General features: G+C 41.4%; 1 protein-coding gene across 5 annotated transcripts in view; it reads right to left on the bottom strand.

The window, feature by feature from the left end:
• Positions 1-19249, bottom strand: part of APLP2 (amyloid beta precursor like protein 2) — a 49107-nt gene that overhangs the window by 27819 nt on the left and 2039 nt on the right. The window lies entirely within an intron of this gene.

Consider the following 19249-nt stretch of genomic DNA (forward strand, 5'->3'; position numbering starts at 1 on the left):
AACCTTACAGTCCAGGCCCACATCTGGGTCAAACTGCAGACTGATAATGAAAACAAGGCCAGACCCCTTTCTCTGAAATCCTGCTGGCTGATTGAAAGAGGAAAAGAAGAGTAAATTAAATTGCAGACTTTTTTTTTTTTCTGAGAAGACTAAGTGGACTGCTGGGAGCTGAACATGCTCTCCTTAAAAAACTACTAGCTGCTGTAAAACAGAAAGGGGCATAAGGCAAAAAACCAAATGAACTCCAAAGCTCTTTAAGGTATTTAGTGGAATGGAATCCATTTCAACTTCTCCAGATAGAAACAGCAATGCAAGTCTACTGGCCTTAAGCTGCTTTTCCTGGCAGGTAACACAACCCCAGGCTACCAGTCCTGCCTTCATATTGAACTTTTTGTGAACAGAAAAATGTATGAATTACTGTGGGCACTGTACACTCCCTACAGCCTGCAGACCTCCATCAACTCATATCAACAGCTGTTATGTTTAAAATAAATAAAGGAGTAAAGAGTAGAATTCAACTGGACAACTTCTTTTTACGGCTCTTAGTAACAGAATATTAGGAAAAAGAATAACTCTTTTTATAACGATTATATTTTTCCCCCTCTTCTTATCTCTCTGCCTAGAGATAAGACATTTCAACACTCAGGAAGTCAAGGATTGTTTAGTGCTGAACAGAAGATTAGTGCTTGGGGGAGAAAACCAATCTGAGGCACAAAAGCATAAATTCAAGTATTAACTGAAGAAAACTGACCCCCTGAGTTTTAAGTACTATTCACCCATGCATCATTTAAGAAAAACAGTCTTATACAAGTGTATACGACCCTCCCAACCAACAGATGCTCATGACAACATGTTTTAGCACAGACCACAAAGTAATAAAATACCAAACTACATGTAAGAGATAGCAGCATTGATGTTCCAGTATCAAAATGCTGCCAAATTCACATATAATTTCAAGTTTACTATGGGTACGTTTGTCGTACTCTCTGTCCTAAAGAAAAAAAGAGTCACGTAGTCCTGTACCTCCAGCTACAGGAGGAACTCTGAGGGATAGACTGGGGTTGGGAATATGGTGCAGTAACTTGGTTCTTGCAGAAATCAAGTCTTTAATAAACATCTTAAAAGTGCACACACCAGAACCTGCAACGGGTCTCGCACCATCCTCCTCCCTGATGTCTTTTCAGAAGAAAGAAGCAAATGTAGAATGATCCTTCAGAACTCCCTAAACACACACAAATTTTTTAAGAGGCCATTTTTATCTCACTCCAAACAACACTTTGGTACCAACAATCATTCTCCAGTGACCACAGGACCTAACACGCAGGAAACCATCCTCAAAACAATTTTGGTTGATGGCAACATCGCAAGCACATCCAAGTTCCACCCCTGGAAAAAAACTGAAAAGAAATGCAAGATCAAGAACCCAGGAAGCATTAATCCTTGTAAGAATACAGGGCATCAAAAGAGAATAAATGTATGTGCTGTGATGGCACTGCTGATGCCTGAAATCTGACTCCTTCAAAGCAAACTTAACAGAAGTTAAGTTTGCTTAACTTAAGAGAAGTCTGCAGCAAGAAAGGAACTTTGTGAGCAGGAGAGGTGCAGGATCAACGAGAGGCAGAAGCAGTCCATAAGTAATCCACTCATCACACTTCTTGTATGAGCAAAACTCCTGTTCAAACACATACCAACCTCCTGAAAGCATGACCACCCGCTATTTACATACTGATTCGAAGCAGTGTTTGTTTTTGCTGCCTCTCCAGCTTGCTCCCTGCAAAGGTATCATTCCTCCTTCTTGGATTGCTCACACAGCTTGCATATCAGTCGAGTGCTGTTGCCATAGCTACCAGAGCATGTTAAGCCCCAATTCACAGCTGACCAAACTACACTAATTACTTGCTTGATTTCATCACTTTTAATCAACTGGCAGAAATCTTCTCCTGAATTGTGCTGTTGGGCAAGTTAATGAAGTTTGAGATACATGAGTTGATTCTTTAACCCCAGGACTTGCAAGGCAAGATTTTTGTGCAATGGGCTTCAATTTTTCCTCCACTGGCAATCCACTCCAGGCCTCAATCATACAAGTTTTTTAATTTAGTACTTTAATCTCATTTTAGCTGTAATGAGAGAATACAGCACCTCCAAGCTTCACGGAGGCCACACCTTTAACACTGACACTTAAACAGGGAAAAAGATCACCTTTTGGAACCAAGTAACTTTCTGATGTTTCCCACAATTGCCTTCAGTGTATGAAAACTCGATGCAGATCCCTCAGGCTACACTCAAGCATCACTCTGCAAAAGGAAGGCTGCAAAACATGTAAACAGGCATGGAGCTTGGGATAAAGCCATGTCCTTAGTTAAGCTCTTTAGTACTTCAGAGAATTCACCCATTGCACATTGCAAAGGGATGAACAAACTGACAGCACATTTTTCTCTGGGAATTTCCCAGCCATAAATGGAAGCAGCTGCTTCTTTTAGTACAGGCAAGCAGCTACTCAATCCCTTAAATAAGCAGCCTGACAGAGCAGGAGGGACAACATACACAGGATGGAAGAAAGTTCACCCAGTTGTATACGTCCTTGCTGAGCATTATTTTAGTAGCTATTATCCTGTTAATGCCTATACGTAACATGAGCGAGAGCAAGACAAATGTTACTTGGGAAAAGACTGTTCCATAAGCCATTACCTTCTTCACTTGAACTTGCATTTACAAGATGTCTTGGGAGAAACTGGGCTCCGCCTTTTGGCATAATTCTGTAATCCAGTTTGCTTTCCAAGACGAAATACATTCTTTATTTCATAAACACATAAATCTCTGGCCAGTTAATGTCAGTTAAATTCCTCACCCTGCCAGCCATTGCCCAATTTATGGCCTTGAAACACTGGAATTCAAGCCTCTAAATCTTCCTTTTCTCTGATCAAAGTGTCTGCCCGAGTATCCTGGCTTTTATTTACTAGCAGCCTCTTCAGCTTGTGACAACGGTTTGATGTGTGAGCAGACCCACCTGGAGGCCAGGGCTCCAGGTGCTAAAAAGGGTCATATCTGCTCTTCCTGCAAGCATCCCCCATCGCAAAGGAGGGACACAAGGTTAGAGACTTTAATAAGATAATTTTACATCTACCCCTGGAACACAAGCAGGACACTGCAGTTCTGGTTTTTAAAGACAAACATGAAAATGACATCCATATCCCTTGCCTTTTATTGCCAGGATCTGTTAAACATCATCACAACATAACTTATTTCATATGGTGTCCATACAGCTCCCTATGGAATACTATTCTGGAAAACCTTCTGGCATGCTGATGGGGACTTGAGGATTGAAGGGTGATTGGAACTTTTCTCGTGTGAAGAGAAGCTGATAATTATAATTCACAGAAATTACTTCTGGAGAGCTTTCTTGAAAAGCACAAAGGTATCTGCAAAATATCATATTTAACTGAACTCTGCATTTTCAGTGAGGTCAAACATGACCAGAGCCTCATCCATCTGATCAGAATTCCAACAAAACCACAGTGGATGGGAGCTTGAGAAGCATGGAGTGCCTGTGAGGGGAATCCACACCACACATGCCTTCCATCAGGCTACCTCTGCAGCAACACAAGAGTAGCTCTCTGCATAAAACCGTGGAAGATTAAGCTGTTCTAAGACTGAAACTCCAGCCGCTAGAATTTATGAGCTGCTGAGGAAAGCTCCAATAGGGAATTGCATTGACTTGGTGGGCAGAGAACTGGCTGCTGAGGGCATACCCTGCCTTAACTGACAAGGCAGGGCCCTTTGTAGGATTCTCTACAGGTCAGAGCAGAATTCCTGCTCCTGAGAGTTACACGTATTTCACAACCAGTTGTTGCTACACTGACAAAAAAAAAAAAAAAAGCAGGGCAGCACTTGGAAAGATTACTTAGATTACTTGCGCTGTTTATTTTTAATTAGGCTAAGGCCCTCAAAAGCAACACTGGTTACTAAATCATGGTCCACGTGAACCACAACCTGAGGGACTTTGGAACACGAACACGCTGCTCAGCACTGTCCTTATTCAGATAAATCATGCTGCCCACCTTAAATTGAATCTTTCTGTTGTTTTTTTTTTAAATTATATTTCATACCCTATCTGAGCAACTCTGCAAATCTCCCTATGCAGGCACAATACTCACAGATATTGAGGATATAAATTGAACCCTTTCAAGACCACTGAGGAATTCTAACAGTTCCTTTGACACAAAAATGAGCCCTGTTACCTTACCAGCCTTCCTCTGAACAAAACCCTCCACAGCAGCTGCTTTTGAATGTGTGAGGATTCTAACATTTTGCCTGACTGAAAAATTGGTGTGAATGTTTGTGCAGGGATTCAAACTGCTTCAATTGAATCCCCCATAAGAGGGTTGCTTCCAGCTGATGTCCATAGGCCTTTTTCTTTCCCCAAGAAGAGGCCAGCCCTTGAAAATGGAAATTAAGAAGAGCCAAAGTCACAAAGCGAAGCTACTGGAAGGAGAACAGCTGGGCTGGCATTGTAAAACCCAGCCCTCCTGGATTACAATGTGCAACAGAGTCCTTAAATCTAACATTCATTGCCATGAATCCCACCTGGGAATTAATGGTAAGTCAGTATTCAGGAAACCAACACTTCAACTAAAAAGTGAGGGAAGTTGGCAGAAGAACTTTACACACAAGAACTTCTGGACAGAATACTTAAAATTGCCCTGGTTTTGGATTGATAACTTGTAAATGCAAGCAGAGGTCTCAATTCATGCTTCAAACGGTGTTCATGCATTGTTTTCCTTAGCTCCTCTTCCTGCTTTTATTCAGCAGATAGGTGGCTTGAACCCAGGAAGGGGAATGAATGCCTGACACAGCAGGCAGTAAATCTACAGACTAGCAGCTCATCCTAGCTTTATTGCTTTATTTTTTTTTAAATTGCTGATAATTACAATAATGCACATGGGCAGGGGTCCAAGACAGGAAGAATTACTGTCTGCAGGCAGATCTGGTGTGAGCTGATAATACCAGCCTGGGTTTGCTATTGAATTTAAATGGCAGAAATCTCACTAAAGCAGTCTTTGGCTTGCTGTAACTTGCTGGAAAGGGTGGAGTTCTCATCTGCTTGTCCTTTATTGACACTTGTGGTGGAGGAGTCTGCACCAGCAGAGAACTGGGAGCCAAGGCAGGAGCTGCAGTGGTAGCTGGGGTGCAGTTTATGTTTAGATGCCTGTGTTTATGGCTGACATGAAGCGTTGAACACTCAGAAGTTCAGTGACAATAATCCATGTGTGCCAACAGCAACCGTAGGATTAAAAACCTACTGCAGCCTGAAGCATTCCTTACTGCCTTGCACATTCCACTCCCTTTCCACAAGGAAAAGGGGAGATTTCTAAGTACCCTTGACTCATAGGCAGCTATTTTGCCCTTGGAATTTGTGCTTAGGAGGTATGAGGTTATTTCCCCCTCCCCCTCTGGTTTATCATGCTCCATAAGGGCCTATATGAGTAAAAGAGCACATAATTTGCATGTGAGACATTGTGAACTGCTGTATTCAATAGGGAGTGCCACACTGCAGGCAGTGCTAAGCTGGGGAAGAGGTGATCAAATGCAGGAAAGCCACAACTCAGCACTTCCTCAGCTTCCTGAAGTTGCTTGTGTAACAGTTGCCTTTGGCATCCTCTTTTCTATCCCTGGAGAGACAAAGTTCATAACAACTGCACTGGAACATTTCCTGAACAAATGTTGCTGTACCCAGAACTGTGTCCTTTGAAAAAGATCAATTTCAGGGCCTCAAGCTTGAAAAGTACAGCTTGGGAATAGTGGCTGGGACTAGAACTGTTTAACACAAAGCCTCCTTAAAAATAAGGGCAAGAGAACAGGAAAGCACAAACACTGATAATCCTCACACTGCTCACAGGTAGGTCCAAATAGGTTTAATCAGCCAGGTCATCTTCCACGTGTCACAAGGACGTAAGGGACAATTTCCAAGCTGTGTCAGATAGACACCCTCACGGCCACCTCCCTCCCCTCACAGCAGAACACTGCCACAGCACTATTTCAAAGTCCCCTTTTTGTGGCACCACCCCAAGTCCTGTCCCAGCACAGAGAGCCAGGCCTATTTATCACTGGGCTAAACTGAGGCACAAAGTCAAGAGACTTGCCTAATGTCACCCAGCAGCAGGCTCAGCTCGGTTTAATGCACTCTCCTAGCTCCAATCTGTGTCATCACTCTGTCTTGCATGGCCCGACTAATTACTGCTTTCTCACATTAATTATTTGGGCATTTGAGGCACAGAGACCCAAGGCGTCTTGTTTGTTAGTCAGCAAGCAAAAACTTGAGTGCAAGTTAATGTTTTCACATTCGCTAATATTCTACCGAAGAAATGGCCACAGGGCAGTTTTGCCTTCCTGGACTATCAGAACGGAGATCCAAACTGAAGCCTAAGGACAGCAGCTATGGCTTAACAGTGTTTGAAAAATTTAACTCTCAGGTCTTTCATTTCTGAACTGATTATTAATATGAACCATACTGCCGATACCACAAAGGCATCACTGAGAGGAGCACATGTGGAGGAGTACTGAGAGATGCTATTTTGTAACTTCTCCATGGTTTGATAGGAGAGTTCGAGCCATCTTAAGGCACTTGAGCTCTGCAAGAGTTTGGGAATATAATCACTGTAGTTACCAGGATACAGATTCCATAATACACAGGAAAGTACATTCAGAAAATCTTTCATAATTTCAAAGCAATTTGTTCAAGGCAAAAGTAACTCCTGGACTAAAACTAATCCAAGTCACACACCCACACGAGTTCTCCACTAACTTCCCTAGTGGCCAAATCTGGCAGAAAGGAGACAGAATAATTTTTTAACATCAGGCAGAGAAAAATAAATCCCTTACTACTGACTCAAAGTGATTTAGCATTCCAGGAGGGGACAAACCAAAATTCCTTCCTCAAAACAGCACAAACATTTGTTTTACAGATCTTGTGAAGCTCACTGGGAGTTGTGCAAAAGGGCCACTGCATGAACCTGTGGCTTCTCACTCCATCTACTCATCAAACCACTCGGCTGACTCCAGATAAAAAGGCTGCATTTCTATCTAAAACACAATGATCCAAAAGGCAAGCAGGAAACTGAAGGGTGTATTTTAACAGAGAATTTGAAGTGGCAAGGAAAAATTCCTGAGGGGAAAAAAAAAAAAAACAAAATAAGGATAAAGAAGGATAACAAGCAGGAATGCAGTTTGCAGTGCAGTCTGAGTTTGGTTCAAGTATCCACCCCCTAAGAGATGTTTTTCAGCATCACAGATTGATTATTTATGCGCACAGACTGCATGTGTTTCTGAATATGATAAAATACTTCGAATTTTCAAGTCCTGCAATTAGGCTACAAAGCAACTTCCCAACAGCACACAGGCTCCCTGACCAAGCTGGGGCTCTGCGGGTCATGCCTAATGCTTTCCACCTCTAAATTCACAATCTTCTGTTAAAAAAACCCAGAACTCAACACAATTAATTGGTAATTCTGTCCTCCAAACAATTCAGATGAAACTTCAAATCTGCAGAGGAAACCATGAAGTTTTTAAGTCTTGGCTTTCCAAACCATGCTAATGACCATCATTTGAAAACCGAAACCACTAAAATATAGGGCTGCTTTTATCCTTGCTGGTGCTCCCTGAGCTCTGCCAAGCTTATGCTGATCCAGAACAAAATTAACAAGTTAGCAAAAAATTATGGAATACCCTTGTTGTTTCCAGAATAAAAACTTAGGACACTTTTACACTTTAAATTTTAAGTCTACCCAAAAGTACAGGTTACTTCTACAAATTTCAAGCCTATGAAAACAGTCAGTAGTAAGTATCTGTTACTGAGAACAGGTAGCAACTCTGGCTCTTAGTAAATCTATTTAAAAATATTGGAAATTGGAATTTTAAACCAAAACCATTTTCCCATACACCTCCTCCTGTTATTTACTCAGAGTTGTTATGGAGCATCTTTCAGACAGCAGCTTACATGACTGCTCACATACAAAACAAAATATTTTAAGAACCTTTAATGTCCAGGTATGCAGAAATCAGTGCTTTAAAGAGATTCCTATATTGGCTCTGTAAGTTTATTCAGGTCTGGTAAACAACAGCTTTTTCCTTAAAGAAAACTTCAATGTGAACACTGCGCCAAGAAAGTTTAGTTTACAGTTAGCTGCTGATTAGGAACAGTTCCTACCACTCCACTAAAAAATATTTTTAAAAAAAGGCTAGAGAATTAATTTAGCAAAACCATCTCAAACTGTCACCAAAAGAGTCTTTCATTTTCCTCACTGCAGCTATTTCTTATCCCAGCAATAAGAGTGGTAAAAGGCTGCCAGCAGCCTTCCACTACTGCCAGCAAACTGAAGGTGAGTGAGCAAGCCCTCAAGCAAGGGTAGAATGAAGAATGGCAAGCACCACCCTGGCTAAGTATGGACGAGGCTGGAGTGCTGGAAGAAGGCTCAGAGCAACATTTCTTACTTCCAAGAGTCTGAGGGCAAAAGCTTTATTTGTTCGTTTTTAAGCTTACACACACAGCCAACCAGTCCTCAAAAGATCCTGTGACTATCAGCAGAATTCAGGCTTGAATGTTCCAATTCACCTTCTTCCAAAGCAGAGGATGAAAAGTAGACTTCCATCCATTCTCTAGAACTCAGACACCTGGATTGAGCACTGACACATGAGAAGTCAAATGACAAAAAGCCTTTTGAAGTACCCCCAAAATTTGTCAGGAGCAGGGTCACAGAAAGTAAAGGACCTCAGCAATGGCTTAATGTATTTCCATTTCTTCCACTCTTTAAAAGCAATCCTTAGTAATTTAGCAGCATTTTATTTCTAAAGCATTAATTCATCAGCCGGGGTTTAACAGTCACAGCACCACCCCACAGCTAGCCCTGCACAAAAGCTCTAATGGACATATTAACCAGCTCCTTCACAGGAAGCAGCAGAGCTCCACTTACAACAGCTGCCTAATGCTATTAGAAAATTAAGTGGTAATTTATAGAACAGACTCAAGCTGGCTGAAATGCCCATTACTGATTTTGCTGATCCAGAAAGTAAAACTAGCTCCACAGAAGCAAGCCTAGAACCTCTAATATTTCAAGGCTATCACTGCAGAATATTTACCTGGCTTTGTATGTTGAACACCTGAATTTCTTACACTGAATTTTATACCTCTTCACCCTATTGAGCTGTATCAGATTGTATAGCACTGCAAGGAAATAAAATGGGAGAGGTGACTTTTATCTTTGATAAAATGAGATTTTAACTTGTTAATAATCTCTCTCAGGTTTCAGTGGGAAGCATGAACTCTCTGTACACTGATAATTATTTCCTTGACGTTTCTTTATTCATTTTTTGAAAAAATTTCAAGGTAGGGAAGAGAACACTATTCTTTTCTGTCGGCTTAGCTAAAATGCAATTGACCAGAAGATTAGTGGAAGAATTCACATGCTGCAGCTGCACCCAGCTGATGGGCAGATTCTTGATGAGTTTTAAGTAATTTGACACTTCACTGAGGGCTTCTAAGCACAAAACAATCAGGTGCTGAAAGCTTTACTCCAAAGGTGGAAGCAAAAACTGCCTGTTCTGCAACAGCAAGGGAAATCACTCCCTGAAAAAGAGCAGGCAGAACAGTTTTAGACCACCTTGTTATGCCTTGAAGAGGCACTATCCACCGAGAATTTCCATTACTTCAACTGATATTCCTCTTCAAGGTCTCTGAATGTACTAGTATTTTTATTTGGATTTTTAAACCCTTTTCCCGGGCTGTCCATCACAGCAACTTTTTTTTTTTTGGTATAAAGAGCAGCTGGAGGAACTGTAAAGAAAAGTGTCAAGATACATCATTTTGAACAGATGCATTCCAAACAATTCTTTATCTTCCTGCTTGGAAAAGGCTATTAGGCAGGGAAAGAAGTGACTATTGACTTTTACTTAGAGATGCTTTTCTTTCTCCTGCTCAGATGCTCTTGGAAGACACGCTTGAATGAGAAAGAAGTAAATGGTCAGCCTTCTAAACAAGTTTTGCTTTCCTTGACCCCACAAGCAGATAAGGACAGTGATTGAAATGTCGACTTAACATGCAAATCTGATCACGGTGGTTGGAGGGTAGATTGATCTGCCTATTGATGCAATTGGCCACCACCATTTTCCTAGCCATGGGCGGAGTCATTTCAGTAGTGCTTTCTCAAAGTCAAAGGATGAAAATGTTGCATACAGTTCTAACCCTGGGGAATGGTGGTTTTATGTTTCACTGGTTGACTTCAGACATGGCCCAGTGAGGTGTTTCTTAAATTCAGAAACCCAACTATGCACACATCTCAGCTGCAAATATTAACTCAGCCGGAATCTGGCAAATCCCTGATGCTGATTAGCCCCACAGAATCCACTCAGATGTCTCAAATCATAAGGGAGCAGCACACAAGAAAGCTATACTAAAATTATAGCCTGATACGCAATAGCACGAGACAGCCAGAAGCATATCTCATTCTAATATAATTACTTTGGATATCTTACAAAAAAAAAATTCATTGAGAGCCCAACTAAGTTCCATGCTTTAATTATCCTGGAGGCTGCCTCTCCCTGCACAATTCCCAACCAGCCTGGACAGCAGTGGGACCAGTACTACATGGATTTGTGTTACGAGGCTGGGAACATTCTGAGAATATTGCACTGAGAACTGTTGTATGTCGCTGTAGTACCTGTTGAAAGGGGGAAAACAGGTTTGGCAACCAGCACAAAATGGATTTGTGGGTGCCAAGGCCACATGGCAACTCTACAGCCTGGACAACAAAGGCAAGTAGATCAACTATTCAGTCACAGTCATACAATTGCATTAGAGGCTGTCTGTATTTTCAAAGTTATACCTGTCAATTAAAGGCTCTGAATATTAACCAAGAGAGGTGGAAATAAATAAGAACAGTCCTCTGCTTTGGGTTGTTCCCAAAGTTAATTCACTGCAGGAAGCATCCCAACAATAGTGCCAAGCACACCATTTTAAGTGGCACTCAGGAGTCAAGGTGGGGCAGACAGGACCAACTATTCACTTAAACACAGCAGAGAAAAATGAGAGCAAGAAAGTGTCTCTACAGACAGCACTAGGCCAAGAGTTTCCATATGCAAACTAAGCCCTGGTTTCATCTTTCTGTGATACAAGCATTTCAAGTCTGGCTCAAGTTAAAGATGTTCCCATCCTGATGCATTCCAACAGACTGTATCATTCCAGCATGTTCACTATCTTTATTTTGTACTTAACAGGACATTTGGTGTATTCAGCAGCTTAATGACTATTTTAATTCCCTTCATCAGTGAAGAGCATCATCCTGGACACGTTGAAGGTAGAGATTGTGAAACGGATGCTGCTCAGAGACCTGAAGAGCCACTTCAAGGCAGAGCAGTCATTCCAAGGCAAATACTATAAACCAAAAAGAAATCTCTGCTTGATCTGGTGTATCTAAAGCTTGCTGTTATAAACAGTAAAAATCAGCCCTCTTTTATGAATGAGAAACAGCTTAGAGCAGGTCAGCAACATCCTCTTAAAAAAGACAAAGGACTTTCAGAGGCAGTGCATCTCCAAGTCAACACCAGGGGAAGAGCTGCTGAAAGTTTAGCACATTAAACCTATCTTAGTTAATGCTGCTGCCAGCTGTGGCTAGATGTTTGTTATGCCCCCAGTTATAAGATAAAAATAAATGTAAGAATCACAGCCTAATAAATAAAACAGAAAATTATGAGTAATGCTATCAGCCACTCAGATAATGAGGAATAATGATTCACATTTTTGCAAACATCTTTAAAGACAATGGTATAAAGCTCAAAAAGCCAAACTGAAATCAAGGACAGCAAAGCAAATGAAGTAAAATCATCTTTGCTTTTGCCTGGAGCAAAAGGCCATTTAGGGTCTTGGAAAACAGTGCTCCTCATGTCTCTGCTACAGCACACAGGAAGCTTGCAGCCAAAAATTTTCCTGGGTGTCTCCATAATATTCTTCCTTGGAGTACCAAGTATAGCAGTTTGCACACACACCACTAAAAGTATGACAGTGGCCATTTCAGAACAGCACTGCTCCTGAAATCCATCAGTATCTATTACCAAAGGATTACAATACTGCATTCTACTCAGGGCCCTGCAGTGAAAGAGGGAATTAACATGCTGTAGATGCTCTGTGGAAAGCCTCTCAGAGTTATATTTTGAAAAGTATTCTCCTCATCACGCTAAGTCCCATGTGAAGCAAGTTGCAAAAGCTTGCTCAGTAGAATTGAGCGCAACAAATCTATCCAAACCCAGAAATTTCAGCCTCAACTGCAAAATCCCTTTTGTCTCTACTGTGGATTTTACATTTTAGCAAAGATTTCCTGCTATTTAAGAGCCCTACTATGTGAGGAATCCAGCTCTTCTAGTTCCTCTACCTGGCAGCCAGGATGCAAAGGGAAGGACCTGTTGTGCAGGGAGAGATCAGCTGGTTTATGTTTATTTCTTGGTCTCCCAACCTGAGAAACAAAGATATACTCTGCAGCAAGACATAAGGATTTGAAATTAAGGATTATTTAAAAACACTATGCATAAAACACAGCACTATGGATTCAAACACCGGTAATAAGTTTCAGCTCCTGTGATTAGTGCAAGTTCTTATTCACAAACTCAAATGTGTGTACCATGAAAAAAAGACAAAAAGTGCATAAGCACATAGGCAGGAGGAGAGGGAGAGAACAGGTGACAAGCTGTGATCCAGCCCACAAAGACAGCTGTAAGACAATGCAGGGATAAAGCAGCGCAAATCCTTCCACCCCATCCAGCCTTTGCTCTGGGAGGTCATCCATCTCTGCCTCAGCTATTGGAAAACTGCTCCCGAGAAAGTGGTTGTGCCCTTAACAGGACATCCACATACTGCCTGCCTTTGTTGCAGGGCAAATATTGATGCAATTTGAACAAGACAGCATTTATCAGGAGTGACAGGGGCAGGAACATGTTTCTGTCCCCCCTTCTTTCCCCAGTGTCTCTTGCAATGACACAATGCTCTGTCCCAAGCCCAAACTTCCCACACTCAAAGAAGCACCACAACTGCATCCTGTGACCTCCTCAAGAATTCCCCCAGCAAGCCCTGGGATCTGGGTCTTGCCCAGGTAAGCCACAGCATCACGTCCATCCATGCCCAAAGGCTGAGTTCTAATACATCAATACACTGCAAATGCAAAATCTCCATTTTTTTGGCTGGTTACCAAGGGAAAACCTTCTCCACTGCCTGACATTTCCAGCACTGAGGCTTTACTTAAAGCCTCTGGAAATGAAGTGGTTATTGAAACCCTGCAACTCAAACTACGTGGAGGCACTTAAATCTCATCCCAAATCCAAATGGGAGTTGAGAGCATCCTGCTCCATTCAAGAGTAATAACCAGTTTCCACGATAACATGCACCCTCAACAATTTCTCAGTTTCCTTTTTCCCTGGCAGGCAGCACATCTCAGTTCATGCACAAGCACTGCTGTACCCTGCATTTCAGAATTCATCTTTGAACACGGCTGCTAAGGCAAACTCCGTGCTCTGCTTGGATCCTGACACCATTTCATTCTTCTTTAGCGTTTCTAAACAAGTTTGTGATCTTGCAGCATAAAATAAAACACCTATCAAATTCAATTTCTTCAGTGAGGGCTTTGATAAATTATGCAGGGAAAGACACATGCAAATGCCAATACACTCTCGGGGAGCACTAACCACAGGTTTGAATCAACGTTCTGCATTTAATCTTTGAGAAGAATACTTATGAGCTTAAAGCAAATCTGCCTCTCTCTACTTCAGGCCACAATTACTGTAAGATGACCACTGTAAGAAGTCAACCAATGCTTGGTATTAGTGAATTATCCTAATTCATGCAGATTCCTCTAGGATAATTTCTGGCAAGTTACTAGGCCTGATATGAATAACAGAAGATTAAACACTGATAAAAAAACCAACTAAACTTAGACCTGCAATGTGTCATGTCAAATCCAAAACCATATAGAGAATTTGGTGATTAAAGGCTTTATGCTAGAGGGTACCATAAGTCTAAGCAGAGACCAGCTTCTCTTGTAAATATGCAATCCAAATCCGCTTGGAATCTAATGGGAGTACATAATATTTACTGTAACAGATGGTATGGGTTAAGATTTTTCTTTTTGTTGCTGTCATTTCACACCATGGAATGACATCATAACTAGTGGGATTCATCAACACAAAATCCAAAAAAAAGGAACAAAGCTTTTGGCAGGAAGCTGGAGCTAAAAATAACATAAGAGCCTTTAAAGAAACCCCCAAAGATCAAAAATGCTAATGTTTGGCTTTTGATTTAAGCATCTCAGTACTGAAACTAGCATAAGGCAACTCGTGGAAAATACCAAGTAGTTTGCTAAACCTCTGTTTCATCTCTGCAACATCATCACTAGATGAAGATTTTTGAGTTCACCTCACTGGCTTCATTTAGAGCTTTATAGTGTTGCGTTCAAGAACCCAAACACAACATCTTCATGAGAAAACGCAAGCTCTACTACAGTAGAGCATTAATAAAATAATAAAATTCTCACTAATGCAAGAATTGAAAGAAACCAACCCCCTGACCCTCACCTCAGAACAGCTCACACATTTGAAAATATAACATAACCTGAAAATATTTGTTGGAGGAAAAGAGACCTAAATGAGAACAGGAACTTTCAACGTTAAACACTGCATTTATTTAAACATGAAGTCATCCATAAGGAGATGACAATTAGCTACTTTTAAATGGAAATTTCATTGAATATCACCTGCTGTTATAGTCAAGTAAAGCATGGCCTCAGCCAGCTCAGTGTGCCTGTGAGTGTCTGCCTGTCCCTGTCCTTGACCTGGATCAAAATACACTTTGCACTGCTGTGATTTTGTTAGAGAGAAGCTTACTGTATGAAATTACCTAAATGCATCCCTGTCACAGAGCCAGAGCCTGGGATGTGACTGCTGAGGCACGTTTATCATCTGCTGCACCTCGGCACGGTACCACAGGTCGGTGACGCTGCCAACAGCTGTAACACACCAATGACTCAGTGCCTTACCCCAAACTTTCTCCAGCACAAGTGGGAACCAAGGCACAGCTCCCACCTTCTGTGGATTTTGTTGGGGTTTTTTTCAGGCTGCATCTAAGTTATACTGACAATTTTAATGCCCTTCATATTTAATAGTTTGAAAAACTTGAGCTTAAAGTCATCCTTTGATAATGATCTTCCGTTAGTCTCAAAGCACAGTGAAGCCATCCAAGCCAAACAATTATTGACTCGTCTCCTCCATAAGCTTCTCTGAAGCTCACATACTGCATGGAATAACTTCAGACCCTGCTTCATCAACTGAAGGCCTCGTCTAGCCACAGCATTCTACCCCACAGCTCACCTGTGCAGGAAATCCCAGCGCTAGAAATAACTGGTGAGACTTTTGAAGGTTTAGAGGAGGAACCCCCCAAGACAGCCTTGGAGAAGAAGCTTAGACTGAACTCTCTAAGCAGCCACTGATCTGCAGGTTGAAAACTAAGAATTCCCTCAAACCACTGCTAACAGATGTTACTGCACAGCCCAACAGAGTCATTTTGAGAAACAAATCATCAGGAAAAAAACAGCTCAAGTGAAGCCACTATCCTTGCAGTAAACACTCCAACATCAGGATAGTCCAGCTGCACCAGTCCTCACAGACCAGTGGGCCAGTCTCGCCAGAAGAAATCTCTATATCAGATGAAATGCACATGAACCAAGCTTGCCTGTAGTCCAGAAAGCCTTTTGTTCTCTACTATGCCTCACCCAGCAGTGAGTTTTCCTCAGGAAACAGAGTGCCAACATGTGATTTCACTTCCCATTGTCACCAGCGAAAATGGAAAGTGAAATAAATCACCAAATACCGCAGAGATCAGCAGCATTTGACTGGGCATAGTAGTTAAGAGTGACTAGGAGGCTATTGAAAAAATAAACTAAAATGAAGATCTGCAATACATTCATTTGCACAAGAGCATTACCACAGCAGGCAAACATGACAACATGGAGTTAGAACTCAATTTAGTACATCTACAGGTTGATCTTTCAAGAATAAGGAGTACATCCTTTTCCCCGCTGGCTGTATACAAAACATCCCTGTAATACCTCCAAATGAAAAGCTGGTAAGCAGCTTAGCCACATGTGCTCCTGATCAGGTGGACACCTGATTACATAAAGCCAAGCAGGCTGGGTTTGGCTGCCAGGGAGATTAGTTTAACATCATTTGCAGAACATTGGTGTTTCGATCATTCATCTTAGGTTGTAACTTAAAACTCTTACAAATGCACATAAAGACAGAATTTTGCGTTTTAAACATCAATCCTTCAGGGCAAGCATTAGAACCAATGGACATTTAAAAGCCAGGCTAAAAGGTAGATTGCACTTCTGTATTCTTTGGTATGTAGGTTTTCCATGTCCTCCCATAAGGTAGCATAGCTTAGAGAACACGCAATCACAAATATATATTTAACTCCAACTGAGAAACTGAGAAGGCAGACGGAGGTGGAAGTAGTAAATCTAGTGCTGAACAAGTTAAAAAAAAAACACTGTCATTCACAAGCTAGATCTCCATGTGAAATGTGTGTGTGTGCATGCATATATATCTCCCTGCTTACAGCTGCAGAAATTCATAAATGAAAAAAGTCAAATCTCATGTTGGGAAACTAGTCTCAAAGACAACCCCAGTCAAATTATGCATCCCAAAATGCACTTTTCCCTGTGCACTGCCCCTCAGGAGTGAGAGTGCTGCTCCAACAACACCAGTCACTTGCCCCATACAAGTAACAGTATTAACAGGCTAAAATTATCTCGATCCTATTGTATCTGAGGAGGAGCCATCAACCTTTCCAAACCAGAAAAAACAAGTCATTTTGGATAATTCACAATAAAAAGAACCTGACAATTAACTGACATCTTCCTTCTTAACTACTTTGTAACTCACACTAGTAAGCACATAATAAGTATACATTTACGTATGGAAAAATTGTAAATTTTTATGCACAATGTTGTCAACCCATTTCTCCCCACAAACCTGAGACTTACTGGCACCTATAGGAAAAAGGTGAAAAGGGAACTACCCAAAAGCAAACGATAACATGAATATACTTAATGCATAGTCACAAAGCCCTAAATACTCCATTTAAGATACCCAGCAAGTAAAACCTGTGGTAGGAGATGCCATTTCACTGTGATAAACACACTGCAAGTAGAGAAAGCATAACATGCCTATAATGGGGGCAGACAACAGTTTGGAGGGGAAAAAAAGGGGGGGAGGGGTCAATCTTGCATTTTCAAGTGCAATTCTGAATTAAGAGCCTTACCAGAAGGGTTTCTAGGCCATTGTAAATATTGAAAGGCTTCCAAATAAGAGCAAGTATCATCTTAAATTAACACCAAGTTTCAGAGGCGCTGACTGCCTGAAGCTAAAAACAATGACACCAAGTTTTACTGCACAGAAGAAGCACAAGAGACCCAGGGATTGCATCAATTTCGAAAGCCTGAGGAGTTAAAAGCAGAGTCTGAAACGCCAAAGTGTAAAAAAAGAAAGGGAAAGGCTTTGCCTTCTAACAAGAAATAGATGGGAATGGTGTACTTCTCTTCAATTTTCAGCTGAGGAACAAGGCCTTGGTTTAAGTACTCGTGTAGAAGCAGAGGCTGCAATCAAGTGACTTATTTTCCCAAGATCGAGCCCGTACACCTCCAAGACACACACAGGGAAAAGCAATGGCAGAAGTTTTACAAGGCACATCTAGAGAGAAGCACAACTGGAGCAGAGCACCAAGAACTGCACTAATCCTTCCCTGGACTCCCAGGAGCTGGAGGAGAAGCAGTGTGTAATTATAATACAGCTAAAGCCACCTACAGAACAGTTTTTGAGTTACTTGCAGGTGATGCAACGACCACTTTAACAAAAAAGTCATTCAATCCCTGGTAGAGCTATTAATGCCTAAATAACATTTAATAGAGGTGATGATTATTTCACAGGTGAAACAAGGAGAGCTGAAGGCATCCTCCAAAAAGAAGCACTTATCATCACGTGCCATCCTACACTGCAGCAGAAAATCCAGAGCCTCCCCGCAGTATCAGATTTATTTCCATATCTTTGTTCCAGAGGAGCTTTTACTGAAGCTTAGAAGAGGCACTGCATATTATCACCTTCATAGGAAGCTGTATTTCCTAACACCAAGAAGCAAAGTTTTAGGAACTGAGAGCAAACTAAAGGCCACAGGCTCAAGGCTGGAATTTTCCTGAGCTGCTTCTGCTCAGGATTCAAACACCGAAGTGGAAATTTCCCTAGGTGGAGTTCTTTGTTTGATGCCGCAGGCAATTAGAAGTCCCCAAGGTCTGCAGAAATGGCACAAGGCTGATATTTTTGCCAAGGAGAATTTAAGCAATACGAGACAAAAATAATAGCATGAAATTCTGCTGCAAAACACACCCTTTTTTTCCCCTCTCCCCCAAATCCTGGTGACTTGAGCAGGCAGGTAACAGATGTAAGCATACAAGAGAGCTTTGGAAAAATACCAAACATTATTAAAAAAAAAAAGCCATATCAAGTCTGCATTGCCTTCAATTTGATTACACAAAAAAGTCAAGTAATAAAAAAAAACTTTGCACCTTCAAAGGTCTTGAGGGCACAGCAGAAGGAGTTTATCATTGGAATACAGATCTAATTAGCATAGATTTATTTTCTTTTTCCAGTTGGCATCAGCGTCCTGTTTGAGTTTCTTGGGGACTTCACAATCAAAACAAGCAAAATTCAGACACATACTGCTATGGAAAGAAACACAATAATTGCTGGGATCCATGGTTTCTCTAAACTCTTCTACTAATATTCATTTGGAAGAGAGACTGTCAGAGGTTATCAGCCATCCCCACACTACGATCTGAAAGGGAGACCGACTGTCACCAGCACCAACCCTTGGGAACGCCCTAGTCAAGAGTTCAGATACAATAATTTAAGAGAAAAAAATAAACTACCACTCCCCTTGCTCTGCCCTGCACAGAAAGAAAAACAGATTGTAGTTGATAAGACGATTACCGGGTGTTCCAGGGACAGGGAATGGGAGCTAAGATAATCAAGAGACAGAAAATCCACCTAATGGGACCATGCCAATCCAGCTGAACTAAAAACTGCAGACATTGTTACATGTTCTCCATAACTTTCAAATGACATCTTGATTATTTACAAAAACCAACTGCTTGCATATTTTTCATCACAT

The sequence above is a fragment of the Zonotrichia albicollis genome, chromosome 27 (assembly GCF_047830755.1).
Source record: "Zonotrichia albicollis isolate bZonAlb1 chromosome 27, bZonAlb1.hap1, whole genome shotgun sequence".
NCBI lineage: Eukaryota > Metazoa > Chordata > Aves > Passeriformes > Passerellidae > Zonotrichia > Zonotrichia albicollis.